The sequence below is a fragment of the Diadema antillarum genome, unplaced genomic scaffold (assembly GCF_040938485.1).
Source record: "Diadema antillarum isolate AM-2024a unplaced genomic scaffold, OU_Dant_1.0 scf00000015, whole genome shotgun sequence".
Lineage (NCBI taxonomy): Eukaryota > Metazoa > Echinodermata > Echinoidea > Diadematoida > Diadematidae > Diadema > Diadema antillarum.
In genome coordinates, this window is record NW_027270904.1 from 3994549 (window position 1) to 4010654 (window position 16106).

Here is a 16106-nt window from a genome sequence, read left to right on the forward strand (position 1 = left end):
TCCGACTCGTCAAGTGTCTCTCGTACGTTGCCATGACAAGGAGCAGCGTAGAAAAATCCAAGAACTTTCTGTATTTACCTCCACAAGTAGAGTGTATACCAGACAGTTGATTGCGAGATAAGATGCAGTGATCAGCAAATGTTGCACTTGCTGAAATGTGATTTCGATATTCTTTTAAGATCCGAACGAACAGTGACACCAAAAGGGAGCAAAATCCGTCGCCTTGCTAATGAGCACACAGTGCGAGCGGGCAAATCGCACAATCTCTGGTGGAAAATAATTGCCAATGTGAAAAGTGAATCAATCGACGGATTTCTTTCCTCCTTCCTGACTTTTGACAGGCTGTCTATGATTTTGAGGCCAGTGTCGTCGTCGGGGATAGCGCTACAGCAGACGGCCTCCTACGGCTTGTGCGTACGAGCTGTCCGTACGCAAGATGGAAAAAGACATGGGCCCCCGACAAAGACCCGAGTGCATGTGTTGGATAAATCGACTGCGATCAAACGGAAATCGCGTACCGTCTGCTCCAAGCCACTAGCGCAACCGAAAATGAATTGCTTCGCAGCGTCTGGAGGGAAAGACAGCGTGTCTTGGTTTCGATCGCACACTCGCCAGCCACCCACGCTCCCCTACTCGGCTTTGTAATAACGCGGCGTGTGCCTTGCCTTGTGGGAGATGTGAGAAAACCCTCTAATTCATGGTTCTTTTCTCAGTCTTTTTCCCCAGTGCTTTATAATTCCACAGCGATCGATTTTTTTTTTCCTCTCACAGAGAACTGACGCTATGATCTACATAAGAGTTGCATTCCATCGAGGCTTTTTTTCTTAATTTTCTGCACAGATCATAATCAGCATTTGATATCGCATTGAACTATCTTGCCCCAGAAGATTTGAAACAAAAACGATGTTGTTGACGTTTCTTTCTTTGATGGAATTTACAACAGTTTATTTTATAGACTAACTGTCCTTCTGCGGCCTGACGCCCAATAGCTTCCTATTGTTACTGCCGCGGTCAGAATGCAGTGGTACGCGTGCCTGACTCGTTCCGAAGACTGGTAGTCTCAGGTTTTAGACACATAATCACTATAATATTCATTCCCCACGAAACCTATTGCCAATGCACCAATGGAATGGCTTACCATCCTCGACGTTTATTGATACTTGAATATCATATCTTATACGTTCTATCCACTCTTGGTTTAGCTTTCAGCAGAGTGAGTCAACTTATATCGCCACTAATTTTACTCCTACTGTCCCATATAGAATTATTTATAACAGTGTATTATAACAGTGTATCATGATACATATTCTATAGTAGGCCTATCTAGTATCATCCCAAATCATCACTCATACGTTAAATAAAAAGTGAATCTACTTCACAAATATGTAGTGGGGATGGATAGGCTGATGTTTGCTTATGAGTAAACTATCAGTCATTGTACAGGGAAAATGAACGTCCCCTGCTGTAATAAAAATGCAAAAACAAAGGGAAAGAACAAAACTTGCAAAACATGCACAATACTTTAGTACTGGACGAAACAAAAAGGCGCTTTTCAGCTGGTGAAACCCCACGACACCTAACCTTTATCATTCATGTTTTATCCAGTGCCTTGTGATAATAATCATAATATTGTTATACAGTGTCAAAGCGATTGCAAGATAAACACTTCTATTCCAGGGTCAGTTTCAATTTGTCGTTTTTGTCACGTGACTTTGAGAGTCTCTTACGTGATTCTTGCTCATCTTTGCTGAACACACATACACACACACATGTGCACACGTACACAAACAAGCAAACAAACAAACAAAAGCCCTGGACTATTTAGTTTCTCTTTCAAAAAAAAAAAAAGGACACTGTATTGTCATTGTCTAGTGATTCTCAAGGACGTCGAGCCATGTGTCCCGTTTTTGAGTGCACATAAACATTTATTACTCTCCCAGTGGCCATTTCGGAGTTGTTATTTTTGCTTTGCTGTTTTGATTCACAATGGTTTTCTCTTTCGCATGGTGTTTCATTCAAAGTGTTAGTTTAGTCCCGATGCTTTTTAATGATTATGATGAAATAGGAGATTCACTCTGTTCGAAATTCCTGCACGGTTTTCTTTTATTATCAGTTTGTGATTTTTTTATTCAAATTAGTTAATTTGATTTTTGTTAATTCTAGTGAAGTTTAGATTATTTTAGCATACTTTTTAGTTTAGTTCTGTTTGATGTAGTTTACTTTATTTTGGCTTAGTTTAGTTTAGTCTCGTTTTGTTTTATTTTGTTTTGTTTTGTTCTATTTTAGCTTAGCTTACAAGCCTAGCGTACACGTTCAGAGCAATCCCATTTTTTTTCTCTCTCTCCGCAGTAATGAATATTTCTTGCCTTTTTCTTTGTTGCTGTTGCTGTTAGTTTCCACCATGGGGTATCCTTTTTAAGAAAAGAAAAAGTTTAGTCGCGGCACATCCCTCACTTGAATCACGGTCATATGTATGTTTTATTCTTGTATGTATGTGTGTGTGTGTGAGTGTGTGTGTGTAAGTGTGCGTATGTGTGTGTAAAACCTGAAAAAAAACCTGAAACCTGAGGGCTGAAGGCACAGTGGGGGTGGGGGGGGGGGGAGGGTGGGGGTTCATGTTTGGCGTTGTGTGGGGGTGTGTACGTGTGTGCATGTGTGCATGTGTGTATGTTTTCTCGCAAATGGCCTCGTTTTTTCTCTTTTTTCTTCTTTCGAGAAGTAGTGAAATATGCCCTGTTTTGTGTTTTAAGCAAATTATTAGGTGATACGCTATCAGCGTATCACCTATTGTGATTGTCAAAATCTCTCTTTATTAGGTGATACGCTTTTAGCGTATCACCTATTGTGTTTGTCAAAATCTTCCTTTCTTTCTTTTTATTCTTCTTTCTTTCTGGCACATTTTGTGTCGTGAATATCTCAACATTGACATGACGGAATAACATGACATTTTCAGTCAACATGTCTCATGACAATATCTAGCCACAATAAGGTTTTCATGACAGTAACATATCTATGACGTCATCTAGGCGCCATTTTGTGATTTTCGGACCGTGTTACATGATCGATCATAACTTCATAACTAAAGGTCATTTCTGTATCATTTTCGTTGGACATAAAGTTCAGGTCACGCTCTATCTTACTTTTTAATGCTAATTACCTAGGTCATCATTACGCGCGCATTAGCGCGCGTCAAAGTTTTTAAATGCTTAAAACAACTTCCCAATGGGAAATCTCGAAGTTTCAGACAATTTTAAGCGTTTCGCGCGTTCGCGTCCGTCCGCGCATTTCCGCGCGCAGTGCGCGTAAGCAACATGAAAATGCACATTTTTTGACAGATTTGGATTCCTGATACATTAAGTAACAATATCCATTGATTTCCGATCAATTTCGACCTATAACAAAGGAATGCGCTGGCGTCAAAGTTGAAATTTCGTGTTCGCGTCTATGTGGAAATATAGCGAAAAACATGTCTTTGTTTATTTCGCCATAGCTCTTTAAAACGTCAGGTGACCCTATGTTTTTATTGCATATTACAAAAGCATATGAATTGAAAATAACGTTTCAAGTATCAATATTTCCCTAAATACATTATGACGTCATCATATCATCATCTGAAATCAAAAAAGTGGAATTAATTTTTTTGAGGTACTGTTTCTGACATTCATTTGCTCGTATCTCTGTTGTTTAAGCTCAATATTATCCCAAATTCAGATATGTTGTACTTTGAACATTTGCCTTTTAAGTCCAAGTCATGGTTTTGAAATTTGATGACGTCATCATACCTTAAATTGTGATTAAAGGTAAAGATGCAAAATCGGACAAGTTTACGTGTTATGTCTATGGGAGGTGATTTTTTTTAAAACCATGCATTGACTTGACAACGTTTAAGCACCTTTATCTCAGCTGATTTTGCTTCATTTCCTCTGAAACTTAAGTATGTTGTAGCTGAGACAATAAGCTTCAGTAATCATGCATTTTATTTTTTGAAATCTCATCATCAGGTTGACAATTTTGCAGTTTAAAACTGAAAATGAAAATGGAATGTGGACAAAACGATTCCCGATTCAGCTTTCACATACATAAGTTTACGTTCCTCATATTTTCTCGCCGAGACGTATGGCCGAGTGGTTAAAGGCGACGTCTCAGAGACGTGAGGTTGCGGGTTCGAACCCCACAAGATCACGAAACAAAATACTTAGCTATTTTACTTTTTTTCTTCAATTTTGTATTACATATTCGTCCATGTAGAAATCACGTTCGTATATAAACGCACCTATACACACACACAGACACACAGACACACGCCATATCCCTCTTTTTTTGTGTGTTGGAGACCACATCGCTTCGACTGCAGCAACATTTTGCAGGTTGACTTTGTCAAACCGATCATAGTATGTAATGACGACGACTGAGGTGTTGTACTTTGAACATTTGTCTTTCAAAACCATGTCATTGTTTTGTACTTTGATGACGTCATCACACTGAAAATTGTGATTAAAGGCAAGGTATCAAAACCAGCCGATTATAGGCTTTATGTCTACGGCGCGTATTTTTCCCAAGTTGCCAGAAATGGCATAGCGACATCAGTCGTTACAAGGCCGCATTTCCGTCTAGCAATGCAATACATGTTCACGCGGCCACGATTGTTGAGTGGGCATTGACTTTTTCCCCCTGTAATATCCATACATTTCTTTTTTGCCTTACCATTTCCGGGGATGTCCCGTGGCCGATTGGTTAGAGAAACGGTTTTGCATGCACGCTCAATATAACTTCAAGGTGCCTATATCACATTCTTTTCTTTGTCGATCACAGATGACCGACACCTGATGACCCCAAGCGTATCACCTAACTCGTCAGCGTGACGAGTTTCATATCTCGTTTCTTTTTATTCTTCTTTCTTTCTGGACAATTTTGTGTCATCAATATCTCAAGAATGACATTACGGAATAACATGACATTTTCAGGGAACATGTCTCATGACAATATCTAGCCACAATAAGGTTTTCATGACAGTAACATATCTATGACGTCATCTAGGCGCCATTTTGTGATTTTCGGACCATGTTACATGATCGATCATAACTTCATAACTAAAGGTCATTTCTTTATCATTTTTTGTGAACATAAAGGTCAGATCACGCTCTATCTTTCTTTCTCTGATGCTAATTACCTAGGACGTCATCTAGGACGCGTAAGCGCGCGTCAAACTTTTAAAAGGCTCAAAACAACTTTCCAATGGGAAATCTCGAAGTTTCAGACAATTTTAAGCGTTTCAAACAATTTTGCGCGTGCGCGTCCGTCCGCGCGTTTTCGCGCGCACAGCGCGTCAGTAACATGAAAATGCACTTTTTTTGACTGATTTGGATTCCTGATACTTTGAGTAACAATATCCATTGATTTCTGATCGATTCTGACAAATAACAAAGCAATGCACTTGCGTCAAAGTTCAAATTTCGCCTTCGCGTCTATGTGCAAATATAGTGAAATAACATGTCTTTGTTTATTTCGCCATAGCTCTTCAAAACACCTGGTTACCCTATGTTTTTATTGCATATTACAAAAGCATATAAATTGGACCTAACGTTTCAAGTATCATTATTTTCATAATTACATTATGACGTCATCATATCGTCATCTGAAATCAAAAAAGTGGAATTAATTTTTTTAAGGTACTGTTTCTGACATTCATTTGCTCGTATCTCTGTTGTTTAAGCTCAATATTATCCCAAATTCAGATATGTTGTACTTTGAGCATTTGCCTTTTAAGTCCATGTCATGTTTTTGATATTTGATGACGTCATCATACCTTAAATTGTGATTAAAGGTAAAGATGCAAAATCGGACAAGTTTACGTGTATTGTCTATGGGAGGTGATTTTTTTAGAAACCATGCATTGACTTAACAACGTTTAAGCACCTTTATCTCAGCTGATTTTGCTTCATTTCCTCTGAAACTTTAGTATGTTGTAGCTGAGACAATAAGCTGCAGTAATCATGCATTTTATTCTTTGAAATCTTCTCATGAGGTTGACAATTTTGCAATTTAAAACTGAAAATGAGAATGGAATGCGGACGAAACGATTCCTGATTCACCTTTCACGTATATAAGTTTACGTTCCTCTAATATTCTCGTCGAGACGTATGGCCGAGTGGTTAGAGGCGTCGTCTCAGAAACGTGAGGTAGCACACGTACGGGTTCGATCCTCACAAGAGCACGAAAGAAAATAATTATTTCTTTTTTTTACTTTTTTTTTCTTCAATGGAGTACTACACCATCGTCCATGTAGAACCATGTTTACATGTAAACACACCTAATACGCACACACTCACACAGTATACCTTTGTTTTGCGTTGGAGACTGCATTACTTCGACTGCTGCAAAATTTTGCAGGCTGGGCTTTTCAAATTGATGTAGTATATTGTAACAAAATGAAATTTGTTCATATCAATTCAGTAACACAATGTAGTCGTGGTTACTTTGTGCTGATTTATACATGTAACAAGTTATACATTGTAAAAAAGGTATTTGCATTGTTCCTTTAAGTCAGTCTTCTGTATTGATGATTATTTGTCAATTAGTGGTTTTTGTGGAGTTTCAGATAGTGATAAAAAGTATGGATGATAAGTGCAGCGATAATTCCTACAGTTAGTTCAAAGTTGTGTTACAGATGTTTGATACATACATTTAGCATTGTGTGTGTGTATATACGTGTGTATACAGGTTGGCCATATGACACATTCTAGACAATTAATCTTAATTAATTAGCAAACGTGATCAGCTATGGAACTGAATATGGTACTAATGTGTGATGTTAATAATTCTGATTAAACTGTGACGAGTTTAAAGGGATAGCATAACTGTGTGTAAAAATAGGGCAATTATAAGAAAATTTTAGGGGAACTTGATAACCATGCCTATAATAATTTCATACAGGTACTAATACCTGCCTCATATTCATGTCATAGATCGTCATGTCAATAGCAAACTGACAACGTAGGATGAATGTGTTATATATTGAACAACTGTCTTACAAGTCCATAACGTTCCCCATATTTTCTCGTCGAGACGTATGGCCGAGTAGTTAAAGGCGACGTCTCAGCGACGTGAGGTTGCGGGTTCGAACCCCACGAGATCACGAAACAAAATACTTAGCTATTTTACTGTTTTTTTTCTTCAATTTTGAATTACATATTCGTCCATGTAGAAATCACGTTCGTATATAAACGCACCTATACACACACACACGCCATATCCCTCTTTTTTGTGTGTTGGAGACCACATTGCTTCGACTGCAGCAAAATTTTGCAGGTTGACTTTGTCAAACCGATCATAGTATGTAATGACGACGACGGAGGTGTTGTACTTTGAACAATTGTCTTTCAAGACCATGTCATTGTTTTGTAATTTGATGACGTCATTACACTGAAAATTGTGATTAAAGGCAAGGTATCAAAACCAGCCGATTATAGGTTTTATGTCTGTGGGACGCATTTTTCCCAAGTTGCCAGAAATGGCATAGCGACCTCAGTCGTTACAAGGCCGCTTTTCCGTCTAGCAATGCAATAGATGTTCACACGGCCACGAATAGTTGAGTGGGCATTGACTTTCCCCCTGTTATATCTATACATTGGGTTTTTTTTTGTCTTACCATTTCCGTGGATGACCCGTGGCCGAGTGGTTACAGAAACGGTTTCGCATGCACGCTCAATATAACTTCAAGGTGCCTATATCACATTCTTTTCTTTGTCGATCACAGATGACTGTCATCTGATGACCACAAGCGTATCACCTAACTCGTCCTCAATGTGACGAGTTTTCATGTCTCGTTTATTATGTTCCCGCTTTGCGGGCTTTTTGCGAGAATATGTGTAAAAAAAAAAGCGGATTTCGTTTCCTTGGTTAAAAGAAGTTAAAATGCAAGTTTGACATTAGTTTGCACAATGTTGGTGTTACTGCATTTTGTCCTTATATAATGTAAGATTGACGTTATTTTGTACAATGTTTGAGTATAATGCAGTTTGTCTTTGTATGATGTTTTGTTTTGTTTCTGTGAACGTTTCTGTTTCTGTGATATGAAATTGAACGAAATTTGAATAAAGAATTGTCAAAAAAAGTGTGTGTGTGTGTGTGTGTGTTTGTGTGTATGTGTGTCTTTGCGCATGCATGTGTGTGGATGTGCTTGTATGGATTTTTGTGTCTATGTGTTTGTGCGTGCGCGTTCAAAAATCAATTGCCACAGTCATGGTGACAGTTTTACAAGATCGTCAACCGAAAAGTCTACTAGTATTCTATATCCACCTTTCATCGTTGATGGCGCTACATCACTACTTCTGTTTCGATGTACTTACAGTATGCCAATGATTATTATAGGCATTCTATAATCATAATAACTTCTGTTCATACCTACACGCTGGTGCAGTAGTAGATCTGTCAAGTCATACTGGCACATACACTCTCTACTAGGCAACAAACCTGTAGTCATTTCCGATACAAATTCACCACTCATTCGGCATTAAGTAAAGAAGTTTTGACATACTGAGTACGTGTATTCATTTTAGTGATCTCGAACGAAGATGCCCTGGTTTCTATGTTCAAATACTTTCAGGGCATACGGGCTACACATTTATAAGTGTGGCACAGGTTATAAGTCACGTATTTTAGTATTCTTTATCATTTTATCTATTCTTTCTTTTGTATTGTTACCTTTAATAATCGTGGGGTAATTTCTTTCATGTTATAATGCAGACTTTCAAGCTGACGGGTACAGCGTACTTGGGTCTGAGAAGAGATCTACACTGTAACTGTCATGGAAATTCGCACGGCAACCAGCTTGAACCCAGCCGGAAGCTATCCATTGATTAGATGTCAACGCCTGTCGATTTGTTGACGAAAACGAGATAATTGGAAGTCGAACGTCATTATTTCCCTTATTGAATTTTTCAGCGTTATTTTCACTTCTTGGCAGGCACTGTTGTTGTTTTTTTCTTTGTCTGTTTTTTCTTTGTCCTTTCAGTATAATTATTTGTTTGCTTTAGTTCGAAATATTTATGATAACAATAAATGCAACCTCTTTCAATCTCTTGTCATCCCCCCTCTCCCCACTCTATCTCTCATATATACTGATATATTCATTTTATTATACTTTATTTTTGACTTTCTGTGTATCCTTACACTGGTCTCCTGCATATACAAGCGTAATCACGTATAATTTGATTTACCCTGATAAATCAATGAAAGTTATATTGAAATCCGTCTTGCTAGATCTCGTGCATGTTCGCTTCATCGCTATTTAATGTCTTTTGCACCCACGAGTTGGCTCGTCGTGCCGTTCTTGACAACTTGTCTCATATTGCACAGGACCTCTCCCTCATGACACCACCCACCCCTCCCCCCTTCCTCCTACCAACTTTACTGGTATAGCGTATGACCAAACGGAGAGAAGATATCCTGAGAAAAAGTCAGTTACATAAGACCTATTTATTGGCCATCTATTAAATGTTAAACGTAGATGCAACATTTTTTTTTTAGTTGTCAGACACTTTTCGCTGCCCCCCCCCCTCCGTCACACTTTCGGATGGTTCTTCTTTTCCTACTCCCTTTCTTATTTTCACATATTCTTCCTTTCATCTGCTTCTCTTATTCTCTGGGAGAGAAATGTGGGAGGGGGGGGGACGAGTTGACAACTCGATAATTTGGCATATTAGCAACGAAATGTATGTATTACATTCATATGTAATGAGGTTTGACTTATTCTGTCTATAGGCGTTTTATAGGATTGTAATATAGAGATACAATTTTTGTACTATTATTTTTATGTAGATGTGACCAGCACTAATTTTGTTTATACAGCTACAATGTTTTTGTCAGTATGCATGGTATTTATTTTTGTCTATTTTTTTTTCTGCCAGTTGAGGGCGAATTTCTGTGTTTTATCAGACAATATAGGATCTTGAATCTTAAGATCTTAAATCAAAGAAAATGATGAGACATGGTGGAGATGATGATTGTCATTATTTTTATCATCATCATCATCATCATCATCATCGTCATCCACATCATTGTCATCATCGTCATCATCATCATCGTCATGATCATCATCGTCATCATCCTCATTATCATCATCATCATCATCATCATCATCATCATCATCATCATCATCATCATCATCATCATCTCACCACCACCACCAACAATAACACCATCATCATCTTCATCATCATCATCATTACCATCACCATCATCATCATCACCATCATCATCGTAATAACTATGAGAGGAATGAAGGCAACTTCATGTACAAGTGATCTACTTGAAGTCATTTCTAAATTCCCATCAACGTTAATTAATCTTATTGATCATTGCTCTTTTCCTTCCACGCAGCACGCTGTCCGAAAACTATCGGAAATTGTATTTACAAAACCTAACGCCTGGATTGGGCAGGTTGATATAATCAAAGTGAGATTAAGTCAGTGATAACTTATCAGAGGCTTATAATGATGATACTGTAAATGATATGATAGAATGCATCTGCCGATTTACAGGATACTTTTTCCAGCATGTTTGTGCGCTGCTGATTAAAAGTTGGATCGTTCGATCTTTTTTTCTTTCCAATGTTATCATATTCTATATCTTATTTATGTCAACCATGTGCCTGTTATTATTAAATTCACATATAAAACAAAGGGAAAATGTAGGTGTTGCTTGAGGAAAATGTATCATATAATGTGTGTGTGTGTGTGTGTGCGTGTGTGTGTGTGTGTGTGCGTATGTGTGTGTGTGCGTGCGGGGTACTCCCACAAGTAGGCCTACCTATTCTAGTCTGTGCGTGCGCCCGTGTGTGTGTGTGTGTGTGTGTGTGTGTGTGTATGGACAAAAAGAGAGATGGTGAGAGATAGATAGATAGATAGATAGATAGATGAATAGATAGATAGACAGGTAGGTAGGTAGGTAGATAGATAGATAGATAGATAGATTGATTGATAGATAAATAGACAGGTAGGTAGGTAGATAGATAGATAGATAGATAGGTAGGTAGATAGGTAGATAGGTAGATAGATAGGTGGATAGATAGGTAGATGACAGATAGATATATAGGTAGATAGATAGATAGATAGGTAGATATAGATAAATAGATAGATACCGGTAGACAGATAAATAGGAGATAGATGGCTTGATAGATAGATATGTAGATAAACAGATAGATGGATAGATAGATAGATAGATGGATGGATAGATGGATAGATAGATTGGTAGATAGATAGGTAGACATATAGATAGTAGATAGATGGATAGATAGATAGATAGATAGATAGATAGATAGATAGATAGATAGATAGATGGAGGGAGGGAGAGAGAGAGAGAGAGAAGTGGGGGGGGGGGGAGGGGGGACAAAATGAGGATAAGCACGTGTATACACATAACACCGCCAACAAAGCTTCGTTCAATCACCCATTAAAAGTCTCCACACATTATTACCGGTATACTGACAGCTCAGCTATTATCGCTAATAATTTCTCTCGGCAAACCACCACAGAGCTAAGTGTACAAACTGACATTAGACTTTTAACCCTTTTGTGTGTGTGTGTGTGTGTTTGTATTTATTTGAACAAATTGAAGCATTGCTTACACCACATTAAGTCCAAATGTACAAACAATAACATCTTTTACAAAGATCTCTATTCTGTTCTGTACAAACCCTCTCGCGACCACCATTTCAAAAGGTCACCTGCAGTGTGTACAAAACAGGTTGCCATGGCAATGAAAAGAGTTAATGCTACTGATGTATCAATCGTTTGGACTTCTTATGACAAGTATGAAGCTCTATGTTCAGGCTAATGTGCATGCCACGAGGCAAACGGTGGTGACCAATTTCGTTCAGTAAAAAAACAACAACAAGGGTGCAGAAACACTGAGTACAACGAAATCACTTCAGCATCATGCTACGTATACACAATCAATTGCAATCTTTATTTGAAATACGCCCACATGCTGAATTCCTTCTGAAGAAAATCCTACATTCTTTCGTATTCAGATTGTCGCAGCGAAATGTCCTGCATTGTTCTCATCAGACATATTCCAATAACCAACATTACAAGCTTGTGACAAATCTCTAGTTTTCTGTGTAATACAGGTATTTAACATCATTCGGGGTTGAGGGGAAAAAAGACACTAAAAAAAAATACATAAAAAGGTAACTGTTCGGCACTGTTTCATGTAGCGTCAACCGCAAAAATAGCCAATGTTACATCAATTCATAAAAGTCATCTCTTGCATGCTTATGAAATGAGGTAAGTTGTTAACATGAGTCTTCAGAGACTAATGCTGAAAAGAAAACTATCTGTTGAAAAATTAATCAAGAGCACAAAACTGACCACGAAATGCAAACAATTTTTGCTACTTGCTCACATGGACAATGAGAAGATATAAATTGGAATGACACACATTCATTGTACATGTCTTGGCTTACTTTAGGAGGGAATGGTCGAGATAGCGGTAACAGTTCGTTATTCCGAAGGTTTGTTGATCCGAAAATGAAGTAAGGTTCGTTAGTCCGAAGGTCTGTTAATCCGAAAGTGAAACAAGGTGCGTTATTCCGAAGGCTCGTTAATCCGAAAATCAAATAAGGTGCGCTATTCCGAAGGTTTGTTAATCCGAAAATTAGATCAAGTTTGCTATTTCGAAGGTTTGTTAATCCAAAAACGGGGAAAAAAAGGTTCGTTATTCCGAACTTCGTTAGCACCACCATCAGCTACTCGAGAGAGTGGGTAGAGGGTAGAGATCAGTCGTGGTTTGTACGCACCCTCTTATCGTTTCGGATTAACGAACCTTCGAAAAAAACTAACATTACTCGAGATACTCATAGCATATTGCTGAAACCTGGTTTGCCCTATAAAAAGTTTTAGGATGATTCTAGAGTTTGAGAGTGAATTTATGTAACCGCAATTTGGAGAGATTTTCTTAATTGGCCTAAAAACACTTACAGAATCGGTAACATTTTGATTTTCCCTTTACTTTTACCGCAGAATAACGTATACCTTCTTTGCATGATTTAACATACATCCCGGCAAAATAACTGACATTTTTTTTAACCCTTCACTATTTGGCTTTATCTGTTTTAGACGTTGCGAAAGCTGATATTTTCGAGAATTTTGACACGCGAAAACATCACGAGCGGACAGGCATCAGTGCACTTACCATAGCCTCGGTGTCAAATTGCAAAAACAACATCTCGCGAAAATATCTGCCACCTCATTCACGAAAATATATGTACGCGAAAATAACAGTTTTTCCAATAACAAATCGCACCCTCAATGCGCAGTAAAATTTCCTATATTACAAACTTAAACAAGCAGAGCGGGATAATTAGTCTCAAGTACAAGATCTCAGGGAAGGGGGAAAAACCTGAGGACCATTTTCTCTGCCATTTGGGAGAAAGTGCATCTGCAATGCAGAAGAATGCAGCAGCTGTAAGCAGGAAATGATATTGGAAGAACGAGATGAATTTGGATTGTTCATAAAGAAATTAAACCAACTGGTACCACTAGATACCACCATGAAATACTCATGACAGAGAGAATCAAACCACAAAAACACAAAGCAAAGAGACTCAGTGGCGGATCCAGGGGGAGCGCACCGGGCGCCCCCTTTATTTTTTGTTAAAAGAAAAGAAATAAAAAGAAAAAAATGGGGGAGGGGTGCGTGCGCCCCCCCCCCTTTAATTTTGTAAAGGCGCCCCCTCTTTACGGAATTCCTGGATCCGCCCCTGAGACCTCCTACCAGAGTACCATAGGAAGATGGGTGGGTCTCTTCGGGAGTCAGCTTAAAACCACTATTTACCATTTATAGATGAGAACCCCCCCAAAAAACAAAACAAAACAAAAACAAAACAAAAACAAAAAAAACAAAAAAAAAAACAAAAAAACACACACACCAAAAAACAAACAAACAAACAAAACCAACAACAACAAAAACAAAAACAGCTTAAGTGCTTCAAAATAGTTCTATAATGTGAGTTAGTGAGCGAAACAACCAATATAAAAATGTAAATCAGTATAATCAATGTTTCGAGTATCGTTAAATACACAAAATGTGAACAATATCTAATTAAAATCGTTTCTAGAATAACTCGTCTATCTACAGTTATGGTTTATTGAGAGAATTAGTGGTTTCACCTATAATTATGGCTTTTCACAAATTTTTATAAGGTAGGATGTTTCGTGATACAACTGAACTACTTTTTTATTCACTGCTCCCAGTGGTAAACAGTGGTTTTAAGATGCAGGCACAGGACAATATTATCGAGGGATCTCTAGTTGAGAGGTACCCCCCCCCCCCCCCCCCCCCCCCCAAAGGAAAAAAAAAAGTTAGTTCCCACCATGCGTGCTTGGAATGCTGGCCTCGCTTAATTATACCCAAAAAAAAAAAGAAAAGAAAAAAGAAAAAAACACTTTCGATTTCTCTGTGAGCTGCTCAGTATTAAATGTGCATTTCCAACATAATTCTGGACCTCCAACAAATGCAATGCAAGGTGTTAATCTAGTGAAACTTAATCTCATAAATCTCTTACTTTTGTGGATGAAAATGCCTTCTGCAATGTCAAAGGAATTGTTGGCTGAGCAAGAGTCGAGATTTAAAAAATAAACAGTTACCAGTTTCTGCCATGCTGGACAAGTAGCCCTTTGTAATTCTTGCTATTAGGACCCCCCCCCCCCCTAAACAAAATATATATTTTTCTTTGTTTTGTTTTCATGCACATTTTGTAGGCCTATGTGTTTGTTATTTTTTTTTTGTAACCTGTAATTGCTGGTACATATTGTACATACAAGAATCTATTCTTTAGCTGAATCATCCATGCTAACATTAAATACCTCTGAACAATCGACTTTAGTTTTGTTCTTCTTTTTCCCACATGTTAATAATAGCACTGTTTCTCTCTATATAACAATACAGATATTCCTGATAAGTCTTAAAGGGATAGTCAGACCAAGAGAAATAAGCAAAACATAAACTGTTTTTCCCAAACTCAACAATTTTATTTTCTTGCAATCCCTTAAGCACGTGTATGTGTAAGTACGGTGGTAACATACATGACGTAGCATATAACACACTGGCAAGATTTACCACATCATTATGAACAGGTGAACATAACTACGAATAATTAGAATGATAAAAATACATACAACAGTATAACATACATTTTACAACAATTATCAGAAGACTTCCCTCTGATGACATTGGATTGTCCTGACAGATGCTTGCACTGTGTTCCTTTCATTGAAAAAAAAAAGACAGAAAAATAATCAACAGAAATATATTACTAACTGTACAAGACAACAAACCGTAATCATTTGCAGACATATTTCAAAACTAAGCAATCATACACTAGGGTAAAAAAGTTAACTTACTTTTCTCCTTTATATACTGCCATTGTTCAAGCAGTCCTTTCTAAATATATAGATATATTTATATATTTTCATTTATATTCATATATTATATACCAAAATAACAATTGTACAAACACATTCATATTCATAACAAAGAATCCAAGATGTACCAATTCCCTTCAATTTTGGTTTTGCAAATATTACACATGATATTATGCATGAGTCTGTCCTCTTAAGATAATGTTACTGGAAACTGTAACAAAAATAATTGAACATGTCAAAAAAAGGTGGTCAAATTGTTTTGTCTTCTTGCTGAAAAAAAAAGCTAGGCACACACATGCAAGAAAGTATGCAAAGCCATTGGAAGCAAAGCATTTATCTACTTCATAATTCCCCATCACCATTTCAAAGTCTGTTCAGTTTAATGTTAGGATGTGAGTGTGTCTATATCAGAATCATGGCTAAATAGTTTTGGAGTAGCGCAATACATTTATTGAATTGAAACAATGGATATATGGCTATGAAATTATTAAAATAATATAGCTTTATTAGTCATCACCAGTTGCTGCTTTAAAAAAAAATGTGTGTGCAATTATAAAGAACAGTCTTACTTCTCAGCACCATAAATGTGTGTGTGTGTGTGTGTGTGTGGGGGGGGGGGGTCATGTTATATATTTTAATGAATGTTGTTATTTGTAAGAAATTATTATTATTATTTTTTTT